This window comes from Crocuta crocuta, unplaced genomic scaffold, assembly GCF_008692635.1.
Source record: "Crocuta crocuta isolate KB4526 unplaced genomic scaffold, BGI_CrCroc_1.0 scaffold133, whole genome shotgun sequence".
In the NCBI taxonomy this organism is placed as follows: domain Eukaryota; kingdom Metazoa; phylum Chordata; class Mammalia; order Carnivora; family Hyaenidae; genus Crocuta; species Crocuta crocuta.
This window is the reverse complement of record NW_027529438.1, coordinates 3827255-3845621: the sequence shown is the minus strand read 5'-3', so window position 1 is coordinate 3845621 and position 18367 is coordinate 3827255. Positions and strand designations below refer to the sequence as shown.

Genomic DNA, 18367 nt, shown 5'->3' with positions numbered 1-18367 from the left:
CCCAGGTGCCCCGAGCTGGTTTTAGTTTTGTGTTACTCAGAAATTTAAAAAGTTTTGTGAGGGACTACTGGGTGTCTCAGTCAGTTAAGCATCTGACTTTGGCTCAGTTCATGATTTTGCAGTTTGTGAATTGGAGCACTGCTTTGGGTGATCCCTGCTTCTCTCTCTGCCCCTCGCTCGCTTGCTCCCTCTCTCTCTCAAAAAAAGTTTTTTGAGGATCTTCTTCTCTCCCCCCACCCCCCAGGCTTAGAAATCTTTCTTCCTTCAGAGGATTTGATCACTGTTCAGTTCTATTATATTCTGAGTTTTCTATAGTTTCGTTCTTTTTTTAAAAAATGTATTTATATTTTTTATTTATTTTGAGAAAGAGAGAGAGAGTGTGTGTGAGCAGGGGAGGGGCAGAAAGAGAGGGAGACACAGAATTCAGTGCAGGGTCCAGGCCCTCAACTATCAGCACAGGGACTGAACTCGCGAATGGCGCAAGATCATGACCCAAGCCGAAGTCGGACGCTTGACTGACAGAGCCACCCGAGCCACCCCTCTTATATCTTGGTTCTTGTGACTCACACTGTGATCCTTCTGAAATGCATCTGTGAGTTTTGACAGTTGTCTAACAATTCGCCTTGTTAAGCTCCCAACTTTAAGAAAACAATGTGGTCGGAAGCACATAGCATTAAATTTACCACCTTAACCACTTTACAGCACACAGGTCAGCAGTATTCAATCTATCACACTGTTGTATAACAGACCTCTAGAATTTTCTCCTCTTGCAAAACTGAAATTCTATATTCAGGGAACAGGAATTCTGCCTCTCCTCTTCCAAGCCCTTAGCAACCATCTTTGTACTTTCTGTTTCTACAGTTTTAACGCCTTTCGATACTCCTCATGAGTGGAATCATACAGTATGTGTCCTCTTGTGACTGCCTTATTCGCTTAGTTCAATGTCCTTGAAGTTCACCCATGCTGTAGTATGCGAGAGGATTTCCCTCTTTTTTTTTTTTAAGGCGGCCACTGTTCCATTGAATGCATATGTCATATTTTCGTTACGCGCTGTTTGCATGTCGTGGCTCTTGTGAATAATGCTGCCATAAACAAGGAGGTGCAGACATCACTTGAAAATCCTGCTCCAGGGGCGCCTGGGTGGCTTAGTCGGTTAAGCGTCCGACTTTCGCTCAGGTCATGATCTCGTGGTTCGTGGGTTCGAGCCCCGCGTCGGGCTCTGTGCTGACTGCCAGCTCAGAGCCTGGAGCCTGTTTCAGTCTGCGACTCCCTCTCTCTCTGGCCCTCCCCTGCTCGCGCTGTCTCTCTCTCCTGCCTAGAAATAAATAAAACATTAAAAAAAAAAAGAAAGAAAATCCTGCTCTAAATTCTCTTGCTAAGGTAACGGTGGTGGCTTTGAGCTATTCGGCAAGGACAACTGGTAAGACTGCGTGTGGGTTATGAAAGTAGGGAAGGAGCCACGCTGATACCCAGATTTCGAGGCTAGCAGGTGCCATTCCCTGAGGTAGGAAACGCGAAGGGAAGACATTTAGCCAGGATGGGCCTGGAGGGACCTGGGAAGTCCAGGTTTGGAGACTCTGGGCTTGGGACCCCTGCGGGACACACCAGCGAGTGGTCAGAATCAGTGGGCTAACGGGAAGGAGACGGCTGGGCTAGAGCCAGAAACAAAGGCTTGAGCTGAACTGTGCTTAAGGAAATTAACTAGAAGCCATGGAAGTGATTCCTTTATTTGCTGAGGCCTTGAGGGAAGTGTATTTCCAGGGACGAGAGGAGACTTTTGAATCACTTAGAAACTTAACTTATAGCTCTTCAAATGTTCTGGTCCAGTATTTACTTGCTACTGAGTAGGGCAGATCCACTTTCTCCAGAAGTAACTCCCAGCATTCTTTGCTTCGGACAGGCTATCCTACCTCCCTGAATTTTTACCCTCCCTGGAGGCCCGTGCACTTGAAACAGTCAAGCCTGTATCAAGCAGGGCTGAGCAGGCAGTTCTAAGCTATTTGAGTTGCAGACCTTACATGTTGCTGGGCTCTAACTCTCAGCTTTCTGCTACAACTTCAAAACCTCCCTTCACGGCTAACCACCTAAAGCCAGAGTGCTGATGAATGAAAGCAAGACTAATTCTGAATGTCATGTCAAGAGTCACTCAAGAAGGGCAGAGCAAGTGGCTTAAAGTAAGCCACTTCTTGCTGCCGAGTCTGACTCACTCTTCCTTCCCTAGCCCCTTGGCTGGCTGTTACTTGTGTTAAATCACTCACTCAGATCTCGAGTTTTCTACTAGGATCTTGGTCCTGCAGAAGACGCACGCTGCCCACTTTGTTTCGACAGAGGGCAGTAGAGAGCTGCTAACAGCTTACATTTCTCAGCTCGGAGAAAAAAGTCAGGTTACATTACCCCAAAGTGCAGGTCCCCAAATACAGAGCACCGTGTGCTTCACAAGTTCATGAACGGGAGAGATCATTGTGGAGGGAGGGAATCCCCAGAGAGTCTACGTCTCTTAGATCACTCTTCCTCTGGCAAACGAGAGTTTAGTTAGCCGTGTGCGACTCATGGAAGTCCTCATGGGAAGAGTTTGGCCTTGGAGGAGTAGGAGTTGGCAAAACAGCTTTGTTCACAGAAAACGGGATGGGCAAAAACATGGCAACACCTGGTAGATTTAGGAAACAAGATGTTCGGTATTAGTGGAGCACAGGATTGGGGTGGGGATACTCTCACATACTGTGTGCTACCCTAAAGGGTACATAGGTGCCATCGAGAAGGGTCCATCTTGGCGGCTGCGCCTGGGTGGCTCAGTCAGCTGAGTGTCTGACTTCAGCTCAGGTCACCATCTCTCAGTCCATGAGTTTGGTTAGTGAGTTCAATCCCCGCATGGGAGCTCTGTGCTGAGAGCTCAGCTTCGTGGATTCTGTGTCTCCCTCTCTCTACCTCCTCTACTCGAGCTCTGTCTCTGTCTCGCTCTCAAAAATAAATGAAAAAAAAAAATAAAAAAGACCATCTTTCCATCTTCCCGGCTGCCGCAGCCATGAAGGTCGAGCTGTGCCATTTGAGTGGGTACAAGATTTACCCTGGACATGGGAGATGCTACTTCAGGACTGACCGGAAGGTTTTCCAATTTCTTAATGCAAAATGCGAGTCGGCATTCCTTTCCAAGGGGAATCCTCGGCAGATAAACTGGACTGTCTTCTACAGAAGAAAGCACAAAAAGGGATAGTTGGAAGAAATTCAAAAGAAAAGAACCCGCCGTGCAGTCAAATTCCAGAGGGCCATTGCTGATATAATAGCGAAGAGAAATCAGAAACCCGAAGTTAGGAAGGCTCAACGAGAACAAGCCATCAGGGCTGCCAAGGAAGCAAAAAAGGCTAAGCAAGCATCTAAAAAGACAGCAATGGCTGCGGCTAAGGCTCCCACAAAGGCAGCACCTAAGCAAAAGATTGTGAAGCCTGTGAACCTTTCTGCACCCAGAGTTGGTGGAAAATGCTAAGTTCACAGATCAGATTTTTAAATAAACATGAGTATAAAAAAATAATAAAAAATACATAAATAATTTTTTTAAAAAAAGGGTCCATCTTGAAGGATTCCCATCCTGATGACAATGGGAAGTCACTGAAGGATTTTGAGGAGGGTGATAACCCAAACTGTTAGCCAGTTTTGGTTTGGTTTTGTTTTTAACTGAAGTATACAATACCGGTATTGTCAGAGAGAGAGAGCCAGCAGGGGAGGGGCAGAGAGAGAGGGAGACACAGAATCTGAAGCAGGCTCCAGGCTCTGAGCTGTCAGCACAGAGTCTGATGCGGGGCTCGAATCCATGGACTATGAGATCATGACCTGAGCCGAAGTCAGACACTTAACCGACTGAGCCACCCAGGCTCCCCTCTCATTGTGTTTTTGTTTTTTTTTTTCAGAGAGAGAGAGAGAGAGAGAGAGCAGGAGAGGGGAAGACACAGAGGGAGAGAGAGAATCCCAAGCACTCCGAACTCAGGCCATGAACTCACAAAACTGTGAGATCATGACCTGATCTGAAATCAAGAGTCAGATGCTTAACCTACTTAGCCACCCAGGCATCTTCTCTCTAAGATTTTTTTAAAAGAAAGGACTGTTGGTGGGGTGCCTGGGTGGCTTAGTCAGTTAAGCGTCCGACTTTCGCTTAGGTCATGATCTCGCGGTTCGTGGGGTTCGAGCCCCGTGTCGGGCTCTGTGCTGACTGCCAGCTCAGAGCCTGGAGCCAATTTCAGAGTCTGTGTCTCCCTCTCTCTCTGACCCTCCCCTGCTCACACTGTCTCTCTCTCTCTCCTAGAAATAAATAAAAAAAAAATATTAAAAAAAAAAAGAAAGGACTGTTGGTATTTTAATGACTTTGTCATTATTTTGGTTTTCAGGAGTTTGGATGTGTTGAGGTGTGTGTGTGTGTGTGTGTGTATGCACGCGCGCGCGCGCATGTGCACGTGAACACTTAGTCTGCCTATGGTTCCTTTAGCTTCTTAGATTGCCAGAGTCCAGCTCCGACTGGGTCCAGGGGTCCCTGAAGGATAGACGGTGTCAGTGAGAGAGAGTGAGAGAGCCCCAAGATTCTTTCTGGTGATCAGGCAGGCATCTCTCTCCTGTCGGTTTTGGTGAACTTATGTTCTGCCCTTATCTGTGCCTTCTCTCTAGGTTAGGCTCTTTGTCTCTGGGCAAGACTTGATTGTCCAGTTATATTCCTTATGGCGCCGGAGAGCCAACTGTACTTTTAAAGAGTTTAGCTCATATCCAATACATAGAATAGCCTCTTCGAATGCATTAACCATCGTGTCTAGTTTTATGATTTCTTGAATTGCTAGGGCATGGGAGACATTTTTGGCTAGCTGATTTACATGTTGAGCTGTATGAACATCTTGGACTAATGCAAAAGTAGAAACAGAATTGTACATGTAAAGGTCAATCTTTCATGAGTAAGGGTCATTAGCCTGTTCATAGCTCGAGGGAAAGTATGGAGGGAAACAGGACCTGCTGGAGACACAGTGTCTGTTCCCATAATCGAAACAAGAAGTTCCCACAATAAGTTCCTTCACAAGGTGCAGTCATCATACCAGGGCCAGAATAAGGGGACAAGTCACTCCCGATATTGATCAACATGGTACCTTAGGGGTCAGTGCTCAAGCAGAAATAATTGAGCGGGGATGGATATCGGTGTCATCTGATTGGCAAGAGACCGTGGAAACTTGCTTTAACCTCACCGGGAGTTTTCTTGACTAGTGGGCTCAGAATGGCTCCCAATATTCGATCTCCGGTTTGATCCATTATCTTTTCAAATGTTTCCTTGGCCCCATTCTTTCTTCTTTGGAATTTCGATGACACTACATTAGACCATTTTATATTGTTTCACATTTTTTTGATGCTCTGTTGTACCTCATTTTCCTCCCACTTTCTTTTTCCTTTGAATTTCAGTTTGGTTAATTTCTATGAGCTTATCTTCAAGGTACTGATTACTTCTCAGCTGTATGGAGTCCTTGGATGAACCTGTCAAATGTATTCCTTCCTCTTTCCTGTCGTGCTCACAATATTCTTACATTTCCATTTGACTCTTCTTATAGTTTCTATGTCTCCGTTGAAATTCCTTATATGCAGGTTGTCTGTGTTTTCCACCAGAGCATGTAACAGAAGCGTTTAACACATTACTTACAGTTGTTTTATTTTATTTAAAGTTTGTTGGTTTCTTTTTTTATTTTTTTAATGTTTTATTTATTTCTAGGAGAGAGAGAGAGAGACAGCATGAGTAGGGGCGGGTCAGAGAGAGAGAGGGAGTCACAGCCTCTTGAAACAGGCTCCAGGCTCTGAGCTGGCAGTCAGCACAGAGCCCGATGTGGGGCTCGAACCCACGAACCGCGAGATCATGACCTAAGCGAAAGTCGGACGCTCAACCGACTAAGCCACCCAGGCGCCCCTAAAGTTTGTTTGTTTCTTTATTTTGAGAGAGACAGAGAGAGCATGAGTGGGGAGAGAGAGGGGGAGAGAGGAAGAATCCCAAGCAGGCTCCAGGCGTTCAGTGTGCAGAGCCTGTTGCAGGGCTTGAACCCACAGAACCGTGAGACCATGACCTTAGTTAAAACCAGGAGTCAGTTGCCTAACTCCCTGAGCCACCCAGGCATCCCACATGTGGTTATTTTAAATTCCTTGTTTGATAGCACAGCATCTGGATCATTTCTGAGACGGTTTCTTTTGCTTCCATTGTCTTTTGACAGGGCTGTTTTATTGTGTGTAATAAAAAGTTTGCATTTATTTAAGAAATCTCTACACCCACCATGGGGCCTGAACTCACAACTGAGAAGAAAAGCCAGTAAAAACAAGATAAAAGGGGCCAGCCAGGTGCCGGAGGCTGGATACCCTCCTTGCGTACTTCTGGCTTCTGTAACCTTGTTTGTGTCTTGTGCCCACCAACTGCCCAGAGTACTACTGGTAGGGTCCCCCTCCCCTTTGCCTTTTGTCTCCCCACCCCCTACCATCCCAGCCATAAAAGGAGGCCATTGTCGGGGCACCGGGGTGGCTTAGTCGGTTAAGCGTCCGACTTTCGCTTAGGTCATGATCTCACGGTTCGTGGGTTCGAGCCCCGCGTCGGGCTCTGTGCTGACTGCCAGCTCAGAGCCTGGAGCCTGTTTCAGTCTGTGACTCCCTCTCTCTCTGACCCTCCCCTGCTCACGCTCTCTCTCTCTCTAGAAATAAATAAAAAAAACCTTAAAAAAAATTAAAAAAAAAAAAAAGGAGGCCATTGCCAAGGTTCAGGGCTGAGCCTTTGGAGGTGACTGTGTTGGGCCCGCACCGGTGCACAATAAACCATCTTTTCTGATTCCCCGAGAGTGATGGCTGGTCTCTTCCTGGGCGCCGAGTGTTTGCTGTAACAACAACCTCAAGATCAAGAGTTGCGTGCTCTTCCAACTGAGCCAGCCAGGCGCGACTATAGTTTCACAATTTTTAATTTATTTCTTAATGTGTATTTATTTTTGAGAGAGAGAGAGAAAAAATGCAAGTGGGGAAGGGGCAGAGAGAGAGAGGACAGAGGATCCAAAGCGGGCGCAGCACAGAGCCCCATGTGGGGCTGGAGCTCACCAACCCTGAGATCCTGACCTGAGCTGAAGTCCGTCACTTAACCGACTGAGCCACCCAGACGTCCCTACGGTTTCATAATTTTTAATTGAATTCTGGACATGTATATAGGGCAGTAGAGACTGGAGCAAATGCTATTTATGCTTGGAAAGGGGCACTCCTTTCTCTGTTAAGCCATCAGGGTGGAGGATTGAGGCTCTTGGCCGGAGTAGAGGCGGGCTTGGATTTTCTGGTTGCCATGTTCCCAGCAATTCTTCTAGTGTTATCTTCGCTTGAGGTGCGGGGCTGGTTTTCCTGGAGGGTTTTTCTCAGTGTTTATGCTCCACCTTCCACTTTAGACTTCCCCCTGTGCCTGCGCCTCGGGTGGTCTTTCCCCGGGGAGAGTGTGTCTGCTTCTTATTCAGAACCTGCTAGCCTGGAAGGTGGGGACAGAGATTTCCCGCCACGCCGACTTGCCTCAGTCTTAGGCCAGCTCTCTGTCCCTGGATCTTGCGTATTGGACTCTGTCACTGATCGTGTACCCCTTCCAATTGATAGGGGAAAATCTGTTATAAGACGGCCGACAGGACTGATAAGGAAATACCTGTCCCTGATCAAAGACTCCCCCTTCTGGCTTCTTCTTCCCACCTTGCTTCTCATGCATTAATGAGGAACGCGGAAGTAACAGGCTATAAATTACTCCCTCTGCTGATGCTCTGGGCTCAGACCTATGGAGAAGGATCTCCTCTGAGCCCACCGGAGGCTGTACACCGCCTCCCTTCCATGATCTCCTATAAACCTCTTCCCTTCCAAGATCTCTGAGAGCCGCTTGGTTCTTCCGCTGGGTGATCTAGACCAGATTCCGCAACCCAGTGATAGAAGTTTCTTTCTTTTTTTTTTTTTTAATTTTCTTAATGTTTTATTTATTTCCAGGAGAGAGAAAGAGAGACAGCATGAGCAGGGGAGGGTCAGAGAGAGAGGGAGTCACAGACCGAAACAGGCTCCAGGCTCCGAGCTGGCAGCCAGCACAGAGCCCGACGCGGGGCTCGAACCCACGAACCGCGAGATCATGACCCAAGCGAAAGTCGGACGCCCAACCGACTAAGCCACCCAGGCGCCCCCAGTGATAGAAGTTTCTAATGGTCTTGACCTGGGAGGATTTGGAGGCCCTCCCCCAGGGGTAGAAGTTTTCCTTTTGTTCCCCTCCTTCAGGAGTAATGGTTTCTCACCTATGCCCTGGGCCCTTCTTCTAGTGAAGGAAGGGTGTCTGCGGTTCGTTAGGGAGAAGGGGTCGGGTGGGCTTGACCCCCGTCCCACAGTGCTCTTGTCATCATGGTGTGAGCCACCAGAGAGGCTTTCTCTGGTTTCCCTCCCTGCTCCTATTCTCCTCATGGGCATCGGGTGAAGGTCCACAGAGAAGATCCTCCAGGCAGGTGTGAATGCCACGTGCGTTTTGTGTGTGTGTGTGTGTGTGTGTGGTTCTAATTAACGTAATTTAAGGTGGCTGGTTTTTGAAGCTATTTTCATACCACTAAACCAAAATGACTGAGTCCAAAATGAAAAATCACCAGGATGGCCAAGCATGATGCATACAGGCACAGGAATTAGGTGAGGATATCTGTTTCTCGCATGACTTGATAATCTAGAAAGCTAAGAGAGGTGCCTGGGTGGTTCAGTTGGTTAGGTGACCAAACTTTGATTTCAGCTCAGGTCATGATCTCACAGTTTGTGAGTTTGAGCCCTGTGTTGGGTTGTGTGCTGACAGCAGGAAGCTTGCTTGGGATTTTCTCTCTCTCCCTCTCTGCCCTTCCCCACTCTTTTACTCTCTCAAAATAAATAAAAATTTTTAATGTTTATTTATTTTTGAGAGACAGAGCACGAGCATGAGCAGAGAGAGAGAGAGGGAGACACAGAATCCGAAGCTCAGGCTCCAGGCTCTGAGCTGTCAGCACAGAGCCCCATGCGGGGCTCAAACTCACAAACTGTGAGATCATGACCTGAGCTGAAGTCAGATGCTTAACCAACTGAGCCACCCAGGCACTCCATAATGATCCTTTCTTTAGTAGTTGGAATAATTAAGTTTTAGTCTTTTATCAAGTTTGATGATTATAATACAATTTTTTAAAAAATGTTTTATTTATTTCTAGGAGAGAGAGAGAGACAGCGTGAGCAGGGGAGGGTCAGAGAGAGAGGGAGTCACAGACTGAAACAGGCTCCAGGCTCTGAGCTGGCAGTCAGCACAGACGCTCAGCCGACTAAGCCACCCAGGCGCCCCTATAATACAATTTTTCTGTCTATATTCACTGTACCATGCATTAGGTCTGTAGGGCTTTTTCTCTACTAATTGTTAAGTTTGTACCCTTAAATAACATCTGTCCCAACCCCCATCTCCTGTGACCACCATTTTACTGTCTGTCTTTATAAGTTTGGCTTTTTAAAATTCTGCATATAAATGGTATCATACAGCACTTGTCTTTCTCTATGTCACTTAGAATAATGTGCTCAAGGTCCATCAGTGTAGTCACAGAGGACAGGATGTCCTCCTTTCTCATGGCTAAATATTATCCCATTGTGCGTGAGCACACACATTTACGCACATGGACACGCATGTGTATGTGTGTGTGCACCACATCTTCATTATCCATTCATCCAGTGATGGGCACAGGTTGTTCCCATGTCTTGGCTATTGTGAATAATGCTGCAACAAATATGGAAGTGCGTATATTTCTTCAAAATTCTTTTTTCATTTCCCTTGGGTATTTAATCAGAAGTGGCATTGCTCAATAATATGGTAAATCTATTTTTAAGTTTTTGAGGAAACTCCATATTGTTTTCTATAGTGGTTGAAGCAATTTACATTCCCAGCAACAAAGTGTAAGTATTCCCTTTTCTCACATCCTTGCAATCTTTTTGTCTTCTTCTTTTTTTTTAATTAGTTAATTTTTCTTGAGAAAGAGAGCACATGCAGGAGGGGTAGAGAAAGAGGGAGAATCTCAAGGAGGCTCCACACTGTCAACATGGAGCCCAGTGCAGAACTCAAACTCAGGAATCATGAGATGGTGACTTGAGCTGAGATCAAGAGTCAGATGCTTAGCCAACTGATCCACCCAAGGGACCCCTAACTCTTGTCTTCTTGATGAAAGCCATTCTGACAGGTGTGAGGTGGCATCTCATTGTGGTTTTGATTTGTATTTCCCTTGTCATTAGTGATGGTAAGCATCTTTTCATGTCCCTGTTAGCCATTTGGATATCTCCTTTGGAAAAATGTCTCCATAGTTCTTCTGTCCATTTTGTAATCAGGTTGTTGTTTGTTTTGTTTTTGCTATTGAGTTGTATGAGTTATTTATATATATATTGGATATTAAGCCTTTATCTGACCTATGGTTTGCAAAATTTTTCTCCCATTTTGTGGCTTTGAGGGCTCTCTTTTTATTTTGCCTATTGTTTCTTTTGCTGTGCAAAAGCTTTCACGTTTGATATAGTTGCATCTGTTGAATTTTGCTTTTGTTATTTGGGCTTTGGTGTCATATCCAAAAAATCATTGCCAAGACCAATGTTGAGGAGGTTCTACATTTTCTTTTAAGGGTTTTATATTATCAGGTCTTATGTTTAAGCCTTTGATCCATTTTGAGTTAATTTTTGGGAGCGGTGCAAGGTAGGGGTCCAATTTCATCACTCTGCACGTGTTTTTCCAGTTTCCCCAGAATCATTTGGCAAAGACACTACCTTTTTTTCATTGTGTGCTTTTGACTGCTTTGTTGAATACTAGTTAATCATACAAACATAATTCTCTTGGTCTATGTATCTATTTTTTGTGTGTGCCAGAGTTGTACTGTTTTTATGACCGTAGCTTTGTAGTATAGTTTGAAATCAGGAAGAGTAATACTTCCAGTTTTGTTCCTCAGGATTGCTTTAGCTGTTTGGGGACTCTTGTGGTTCCATACCTATTTTAGAATTTTTTTTTTCCTTTTCTAATTCTTGTGAAGAATGCCATTAGTATTTTGATGGGATTGTATTGAATCTGTAGATTGCTCTAGGTAGTATGAACATTTTAACAATATTAATTCTCCTGATCCATGAACACGGGATGTCTTTCCATATGTTTATGTCTTCTTTGATTTCTTTCCAGAAAGTCTTGTAGTTTTAGTTGAATCATGTTTCACTTCATTTGCTAAATTTATTCCTGAGTATTTATTGTTTCGGATACTAATATGAACTGGATATTTTTCTTTATTTCTTTTTCAGGTGTTTCATCATTGATATATAAAAATGTAGCTTATTTCTGTGTGTTGATTTTGGATACTGCAATGTGACTGAAATCACTGATTAGTTCAGATAGTTTTTTGGTTGAGTCTTTGGCACTTTCTAATACAAAACGTATCATCTGCAAATAGCAACAGTTTTACTTCTTCCTTCTTGGTGTGGATGCCTTTCATTTCTTTGTCTTGACTAGTTGATATAGCCAGGACTTACAGTACTATAGGGAATAGAAGTGGAAAGAGTGGACATCTTTACCTTTTTCCTCATCTTAGAGGAAAGCTTCTATTTTTTTCTCCATTGAGTAGAATGGTAGCTCTGGGTTTGTCATATATGGCCTTTATTATGTTCAGGTATGTTCCTTCTATACTCAGCGTACTGAGAGTTTTTATGATGGAAGAATGCTATCTTTCGTGAGATGCTTTTTCTGCATCTATTGAGATGATCGTGTGATTTTTATCTTACATTTTACTAATGCAATATATTACATTTGTTGATTTGCATATGCTGGACCGTCCTTGCATCCTAGGAATAAATGCCACTTGGTCACGATGTATAATCCTTTTTATGTGTTCTTGAATTTGGTATGCTGATACTTTGTTGAGAATTTTTGTATCTATGTTCATTAGGGATATCGGTCAATAGTTTTGTTGTGTTTTTATCTGGCTCTGGTATAGGGTAATGCTGACCTCGTAGAATGGATTTAAAAGTATGTTCTCCTCCTCCTCAACTTTTTGAAAGACTTTGAGAAGGGCTGGTATTAATTGTTCTTTGAATGTTTGGTAGAATTCTCCAGTGAAATCGTATGGTCCTAGGGTTTTCTGTGTTTGGGAGGTTTTTTGGTTTGGGTTTGTTTGTTTTGCTTGCTTTTTAAATTTTTTAGGTTTATTTATTTTTAAGAGAGGGACAGAGAGAGCGAACTGGGCAGACAGAGGGAGAGAGAGAATCCCAAGCAGGCTCCACACTGTCAGCATGGAGCCTGATGTGGGTTGCGAACTCACAAACAGTGAGATCATGAACTGAGCCAAGACCAAGAGTCAGACTCTTAACCGAGCCACCCAAGCACCCGGGGAGGTTTTTGATTATTGAGTCAATCTATTTATTTGTTATTGATGTTCAGATTTACTATTTCTTCCTAATTCAGTCTTAGTAGGTTGTGTGTTTCTGGAAATGTATTCACTTCTTCTAGGTTATCTAATTTGTTGGCATATAATTGTTCATAACAGTCTTTTACAATCTTAGGTATGTCTGCAGTGTCAGTTTAATGTCTCTTTTTATTTCTAATTTTATTTATTTCAATCTTCTCTCTTTTTTGTTAGTCTAGATAAAGGTGTATAATTTTGTTTGTCTTTTTGAAGAACTTTTATCTTAGTTACACTGATCCTTTCTACTGTATTTCTGATTTCTATTTCATTTATTTCCACTATGATCTTTATTATTTCCTTCCTTTCGCTAACTTTGGGATTAATTTGTTCTTTTAATATTTCCTTGAAGTGTAAAGTTAGGTTATTTATTTGAGACCTTTCTGAATTTTTAACATATGGATTTATTGCTATAAACTTTCCTTTCAAAACTGCTTTGTCACATGCTGTAAGTTTGGTACGGTGTATTTAGATTTTCATTTGTTTTGAGATAAGCTTTTATTTCCTTTTTGATATCTTCTTTGACTCATTGATTGTTTAGAAGGGTGTTGTTTAATTTCTACATATTTGTAACTTTCCAATTGTTTTTCAGTTGTTGATTTCTAGTTTCATTCTGTTGTGCTCAGAAAAGATCGTTGGTATGATTTCAGTCTTCTTAAACTTGCTAAAATTGTTTTGTGTCTTTATCATATGACCTATCCTGGAGAACATTCCATGTGCACTGGAGAAGAATATATTCTGCTCCTTTTGGATGGAATGTTCTGTATGCACTCATTAAGTTTACTGGTTCCAGAGTATGGTTCAATACCAAGGTTTTGTTGTTGATATTCTGTCTGGATGACCTATCCACTGCTGACTGGGAGTATTGAAGTGCCCTAGGATTATTGTGTTGTTGTCTGTTTCTCTCCTTAGATCTGTTAGTGCTTACTTAATATATTTTGGTGCTCTGATGTTGAGTGCATATATATTTATGATTGTTACATATTCTTCTATTGACCCTTTCATCCTTATAAAATGGACTTCCTTGTCTCTTGTTACTGTTTTTGGCTTGAAGTCTAACTTGTCTGATATAAGAATGGCTATGCCCACTTCCTTTTGATTTCCACTTGCATGGAATATCCTCTTCCATTGCTTCATTTTGAGCCTATATGTGTCTTAAGAGCTGAAATGAGTCTCCTAGAGGCAGCATATAGTTAGGTCTTGTTGTTGTTGTTTTGCTCTTTTGGTTTTTTTAGATTTTATACATTTATTTGTTTGTTTGTTTTATAGTTTATTGTTAAGTTGATTTCCATATAACACCCAGTTGCCGGAGTCCAGCTCCAGCCGGTCCAGGGTCCCTGAAGGACAGATGGTGTCGGCAACAATGATGAGAGAGCCTCGAGATTCTTTATAATCACCTGGCAGGCATCTCTCTCCTGTCGGTTTTGGTGTCTTTATTTGTAGGTCAAATGATAACATGGCATCAGAAAATGGAATTTTTACAAGGGATAATTCTTTGTGATAAGAAAGAATTGTACACTTTGGAAAGTGTACAAAAGCAGGTTTTAAGTTCTAGGTTAAGTTGCACATAGACAGGCTAGGGGTCATTCTGTCTGGCTCACAAGAGGAAGAATGTATTTGAGCTGGTTAATGAATGTTTGTGTAAATGTTTCTAGTTGAAGCTGATGTGTAAATACCATGGGGGCCCTAAATGTGTCAGCCTTTGTATTTGGGTTTATGTTTTAGCTGCTCTTATCCATCCCCATCCCAGCTGCCAGTGTAAGGGAGGGCGTTTGTGGAATGTAGGCCTTGAGGAAGGGACGGCTATACGTCACCAGTTAGCAAAGGTACATGTAGTAACTTACGTTCGTTCTGCACTCATCTGTATCTTAACTCTAAATTAGGCTCTTGGTCTCCGGGCCAGGCTTAAGTGTAACTCTTGTGTTCTTACCCCCCTTTATTATCTCAGTCTTGGATCTACAAGGCCCATAGGAAGAGCCTTTTGACAAACATCTGCAGTGCTTTTGTCTAAAATCTCCTTTGTAGAGGCAGGAATATGCTTTTTCTTATGAGGTGTCTGTGTGGGGAATATGGTCTGATTTGGAATGTTGTGAGGCCTGGTCAGTACCCGCAGGCTCATTTCCAACGTGAGCCAGTAGTGGCAGAAGGAGATACCAGTTTTGGCTTCTCATGGCAGGAGTTGTGCAAGCACTGCTATTTCCTCACTGTGACTGTGTCATCCAATGAGGCCGGTGCAGCTCCCAGCACCCAATGCTCATAGATTTTATTTTATTTTATTTTTTTAAAAATTTTTTAAGGTTTTTATTTATTTCTAGGAGAGAGAGAGAGAGAGAGAGACAGCGTGAGCAGGGGAGGGTCAGAGAGAGAGGGAGTCACAGACTGAAACAGGCTCCAGGCTCCGAGCTGGCAGTCAGCAAAGAGCCCGACGCGGGCCCGAACCCACGAACCGTGAGATCATGACCTAAGCGAAAGTCGGACGCTTAACCGACTAAGCCACCCAGGCGCCCCTAGATTTTATTTTTTTAAGTAATTTCCACATCTAGTGTGAGGCTTGAATTTACAACCCTGAGATCAAGAGTCACGTGCTCTACTGACTAAGCCAGGTCTTGTTTTGTTTTGTTTTGTTTTACATCTATCAGGCCACGCTGTATCTTTTGATGGGTGAAGTCAATCTATCTGTATTTATAGTAATTATTGACATATAATTAAATAAAGACTCACTACTGCCACCTATTGTTTGCCTTCTGGTTGTTTTGTATGTCCGTTATTCATTTCTTCATGATTCTATCTAGAAAGGGTGTGTTTTCAAAGTCCTCATCCCAAGTGACTGGGAGTTATTCCCCAGCTATGACTAGGGAGCTAGGAAAGCAGGCGCCATGCTATGGTGGGAAGCTTTTCTGTATGTTCTAATTCAGGTAGAAGATAGGATGTATTTGTGCTGTTTTTGCATGTATTATCTCTGCCCCATTATACTGAGAATTCCTCAGGCAGAGACTCTTGTCTCTTTTTATTCCTTCACCTGTCCCTCCCACCCCTCCCCCACTCTTTTATGAGCATAGAGTCAACATAGGGTTTGAGTATGGGGTATTGACGGAGTCACTCCGTTTCTAGTTAACCCCTTCCCCTTGGGCAAGTTATCCCTTGCTCAGCACTCGGTGTTATTGCCAGCCTCAGTATCATTTCCCTTCAGCGGTTCCAGAAGACCAGCTTCACTTCCGCAATTCTGCCAGGGCACAAGTTCACTCTAGCCTGCCCACCTGCTCTGCACCTTTGCCAGGGTAAACTTTTCTTCTGGGGGCTTCTACTGAGACTGGGGGACACAGGAAAGCACAGGTGCTGAGCAGACAACTCCCACTATCTTTTTGTACAAAATGACTTTTCTCAGTTTCTAGACTAATCAACTGAGGCTCCCTAGAGGGACTTTTCCTTAAGTCTCTTCAATGAGCACCAACCTACCTTTTCTCTTCTTTTCTTTTCTTTTCTTTTCTTTTCTCTCCTCTCCTCTCCTCTTCTCTTTTTCCTTTCCTTTCCTTTCCTTTCCTTTCTTTTTTTATTCTACTTTTATTTATTTATTTTAGAGAGAGACACAAGCTGGGGAAAGGGGCAGAGGGAGAGAGAGAGACCCTTAAGCGGGCTCCACACTCAGCATGGAACCCCATGTGGGGCTTGATCCGATGACCCTGGGGTCGTGACTTGAGCCAAAATCAACAGTCAGATGCTCAACCGACTGAACCACCCAGGCGCCTCCAAAATACATTTTATATTAGCAACTTCACTCCACTGCTATGGTCAGGAGAGACCTGCTTCATTTACATTCCTGTGCTTTGAGGGCTTGCCCTTTGCTAGCAATCTTCTAATCAGTGCACAAGAAAAATGAATGACGGAGCTTTAGTGTTGATAAGATTTGTTCCAAGCGGAGTCTGGACCCACCACACTTCTGATTCCTCATCCTCCAGTACTTCCGCTCTGGAGATCTCATTAGTGGGCCTCTCTAGCCACTGACTTTTCTGCTTTCTGTCCAGGCGGTGGCATGCATCTTCCCTCTTGGCACAGCACCTATTTAGCACTTTGTGTATACTATATCTTAGGTCCCTCCCTTCTGTGTGTTGCCCCAGAAGGCAGCCTGCCTGGGTGTGATCTAGGGTCCCAACCCTCTCTTGATCCTGACAGGTTATGGAAAACTGGGTATCGACATTAAAGAGAAAGTTGAGTCTGGAACCTGTACTGGGTAAAATTGGATATAAGTGTAGTGGACGAAATTTGTATCCTGAAATGTGCCTCTTTGGCACATGGGTTGTTTTAACAAATTACTTTTATTTTTATTTTATTTTCTTTTTTATAAAAAACTTTTCTCAATGTTTTCTTTATTTCTGAGAGAGAGAAAAACAGCATGAGCAGGGGAGGGTCAGAGAGAGAGGGAGATACAGGCTCCAGGCTCTGAGCTAGCTGTCAGCACAGAGCCCGACGCGGGGCTCGAACCCTCAAACCGTGAGATCATGACCTGAGCCGAAGTCAGATGCTTCACCGACTGAGCCACCCAGGCGCCCCCCAAATTACTTTTAAGAAACAGAAGGCTCAGGGCCCCCTGGGTTGAGCATCCGACTCTTGATTTTGGCTCAGGTCAAGATCTCATGGTTCATGGGATCTCAGCTCCATGTTGACCATACAGAACTTGCTTCTGATTCTCTCTTTGCCTCTCTCTCTCCCTGCTCCTTCCCCACTTGCATGCTCTCTCTCTCTCAAAATAAATAAATAAACAAAAAAAATAAACAAGGGGCGCCTGGGTGGCTTAGTCGGTTAAGCGCCCGACTTTCGCTTAGGTCATGATCTCGCGGTTCATGGGTTCGAGCCCCGCGTCGGGCTCTGTGCTGACTGCCAGCTCAGAGCCTGGAGCCTGTTTCAGAGTCTGTGACTCCCTCTCTCTCTGACCCTCCCCTGCTCACGCGCGCTCTCTCTCTCCTAGAAATAAATAAAAAACATTAAAAAAATGGAAAAAAATTTAAAAAATAAACAAAATGCTCAGGAAGAACCTTTGATCTTACACTAACTGCCTTAAGGAATTTAGACAAAGGGTTTTCTCCGGAAAGGGAGCTAACACCATATCACCATAAACAACTACTGTATAATATGAACTAGGGTGGTAGACAGGGAGGAACTTAGCAAAGTTGTTTGTTAAAATTCCTATGTCTCATTGTTCCTGTATAGTTCAGCAGACATTTGTTTACGAAACGTTTACTCTTTTTCATCTTCCTGTGAATTCACTTCCTTCCCTTTGAAGTCCCAGGGCCTTACCCCCTTCTCCTTAGCTCTGGATGGCAGATAAGCTTCAATTGCTTGACTGCCTGGGGTCCACCTATTCTGAAGGGGCCCCTGTATGAATGTAATCAATTTTCTCCTGTTAATCTGTCACATGTCAATTTAACTCTTACGCCAATCAAAAGACTACTGTAGGGTAGAGAACTATTTTTCCTTCCCCAAAAGTGAGCCAAGTAGGCAGAATAAACTTTGACAGGACACTCACTGCTCACTCCAGGATTCCTGCAGCTGAGAGATCCTGGGACTTCCGATAAAACCTGGGCAGGTGAGATTTCGTACAAAGTCCCTCTTCTGGAAATCTGCTTGCAAGGTCTGCAGGAGTACATTTTTTAAAAATCTAAATGTAGATTCGGAAAGGAAAATATTTGTGAAACTGGTTCCTTGGGTACAGGAACTTTGGTAAAAAATCTCTTGTAAATACTTTCCTATCGATCCTTTTTTCTCCCAGCGATGGTCATTGGTTTCTTTGGTCTACTTTATGACCAGTGCGAATCTTCTCTGGTTTTCGTCAGCTGGAGGGCGTATAGCCATCTGTTAGGCAGCCGAATAGGCTGAGGACCCAAGTTTAGGGAATCAAAAAAAAAAAAAAAAAAAAA

The 18367-nt window shown here is 43.7% G+C and overlaps 1 pseudogene; it reads left to right on the top strand.

Moving 5' to 3' along the window:
• The first annotated feature begins 3022 nt into the window (after nucleotides 1-3022).
• On the top strand, nucleotides 3023-3481 carry LOC144228207 (large ribosomal subunit protein eL24 pseudogene; annotated as a pseudogene).
• Nucleotides 3482-18367: the final 14886 nt, after the last annotated feature.